General features: G+C 41.6%; 1 protein-coding gene across 2 annotated transcripts in view; it reads right to left on the bottom strand.

Moving 5' to 3' along the window:
* The window catches only part of LOC122249526 (uncharacterized), a 60,692-nt gene that overhangs the window by 58,126 nt on the left and 66 nt on the right, over window positions 1-2,500 (bottom strand). For both annotated transcript variants that reach the window (XM_086553879.1, XM_086553877.1), the window contains exon 1: window positions 2,270-2,500. This exon is cut by the window's right edge. The gene's annotated coding sequence lies outside the window, so the exon portion shown is untranslated. The remainder of the gene's footprint in view (window positions 1-2,269) is intronic.

The following is a 2,500-nucleotide window of genomic DNA, read 5'->3' on the forward strand; positions in this document are numbered from 1 at the left end:
GAGAGAGAGAGAGAGAGGAGAGAGAGAGAGGAGAGAGAGAGGAGAGAGAGAGAGAGGGAGAGAGAGAGAGAGAGAGAGAGAGAGAGAGAGAGAGAGAGAGAGAAGAGAGAGAGAGAAGGAGAGAGAGAGAGAGAGAGAGAGAGAGAGAGAGAGAGAGAGAGAGAGAGAGAGAGAGAGAGAGAGAGGGAGAGAGGGGAGGGAGAGAGAGAGGGGAAAGAAAGAGAGAAAGATATGAAGGAGGAGAAGGAGCATGAGAGTGAAAGGGAGAGGGAGGGAGGGAGGGAGATGAAGAGGGAGATTTAGAGGGAGGGAGGGAGAGAGAAATGTGGGGGATGAGTATGAGAGTGAAAGAGAGAGAGAGAGAGAGAGAGAGAGAGAGAGAGAGAGAGAGAGAGAGAGAGAGAGAGAGAGAGAGAGAGAGAGAGAGAGAGAGAGAGAGAGAGATGAGGGGGTGAAGGAACATGAGAGTGAAAGGGAGGGAGGGAGAGATGAGGGGGGAGAAGGACCATGAGAGAGAGAGAGAGAGAGAGAGAGAGAGAGAGAGAGAGAGAGAGAGAGAGAGAGAGAGAGAGAGAGAGAGAGAGAGAGAGAAACCATGCGAAAGCTCACAAACCACATCGTACTCCCATCCGCAATTATGAAGTTTAACCGAGCAATCTCACGTAAATTACATGGGAACATCATGTGGCAGATTAACACTCTTGGGAAGAACATTCTGAACACAGATATATATATGTACCTGGTAATGTCAGGGAGGTAAGAGGAGATTTCGCAATCTATCATAGTTTACCATCTTGACGGCTTGATGGATGTAGAAAACGAGAATTGGATTGGCTATGGTGATAGACTGATTGCAACATCATTCATTTCGTGTGTAATTAGGTAAGCACCACGAATTTTTGGAAAACAGTGAAATTTAGAAAGATAGAATTTAGACCAAATGCATTTCCCTTGTATGTGAGATAAGTCCTATATCGGTTTAATAGTCTTTAACCTCATTCCAACCGCAATTTTTTTTCGGTGATACAATATACGGGTTTTCGCCATTTGAGCTGACAATATCACAAACGAAGTATACCTACTAAGGAGAATATATATAGACCAAATGCCTTTCCCATGAATATAAGTTCTAGATTCCTATATATAAACACAAAAGTTCAAAGCCTCGAAAGAAGAAAAAGAAAAAAATCAAAATTTCCTTAGGCGACACAATACACGGATTTACGACACCACAAGCGAAAGATATTCATCATTCTTACATCACAGAAGGAGATTCTAGCTTCACGAGGCCCGAGATCTGAAGAGGGTGGAGTTGGCAAAGACTTAACGAACTTTAAGGTGGAGTGAAATAACTTGCGGTGAGGATAACACCCTTTTCCCCCAAGGCTCCCGTCTCGAGACCCCTGAAGACTAATTATCTTGATCCTCGAAATAATCAAACTCACATTTCCAATCCTGTCTCGTCTCAGAATACATAATCGCCCAAAAAAATAAGACAAAAGATACATAGATTAGATAACAATGATTCCACAAATAATTAATCAAATGAATGGAATAAATCCTACAACCAGTTCACAAATTAACGAAATCTAGCACTGGAATCTATTTGCAATTTTCGCTCGAAAGCACAGAATGGCAAAGTGGTTCTGGTTTGCATGTTCCTCCTTAGATAACAACAAGGCAATGCATGAAAACATAATGGCTATGAGGAGGCACATGGTTCCCCGGGACAGTAATGTTGAATAATGGCAGCTTTTTAATGCTATCCCCTGACGATGCATTTTGTGAAGAGGATTCCGTTTTCAAAGACCTTGAGAAGAAGCCGGGAGTCAGAGAGAGAGAAAAAGGTTTGCTTTTGTTTAACGTGCTGTGGTGTGACTGGATGGAAATCATTGAATTAAAGTAGATCTGTTTTTTGGTATGATTATGTTAAGTGGAAATTGAATGGGTTTGAGTGGAATGGTTGTTATGGTGATTAAAATGGCATCAATGTTATTCTTACATTGAGTTTGTAGTAGTGTGTAAGGGGTTCTTGCAATTGACTGGGTGCAACAGTAGAGAAACAACCTTCAGTTGGTGAAACATTTTCAAATATGAAGACGAAAAAAACAAACTCACTAGCCATCTTCTAAATTACCTAAGGCTCATTAGCAGGTTAACCCCCTAATTACGCAGAGGACCAGCACCGAGGATAGAGAAAAGGAGACTGAAAAGAAAAAAAACGAAACAAAACAAAAAAAACTCAACTTAAAAAAAAAAACGTTCTTACCTGAATTAGCTTCAAGATCAGAGAATAAATCCCAGACGAGAAAGAGAAGAAAAAAATATATATCACACACGTGAGATCCAAGTGTTTCTCGAGTAGCACTTATTTCCCCCCAAGTGGTAAATCCCTCGTCAACCGCTTCTGAACCACTGATCAAATTCGAGTCCCTTTTGTTTTTGTTTTAGTCACCGCGTTAAGCTCTCTCTCTCTCTCTCTCTCTCTCTTTCCCGCGCG

Source organism: Penaeus japonicus, unplaced genomic scaffold, assembly GCF_977035675.1.
Source record: "Penaeus japonicus unplaced genomic scaffold, GWHDUDI00000001_assembly GWHDUDI00000029, whole genome shotgun sequence".
NCBI lineage: Eukaryota > Metazoa > Arthropoda > Malacostraca > Decapoda > Penaeidae > Penaeus > Penaeus japonicus.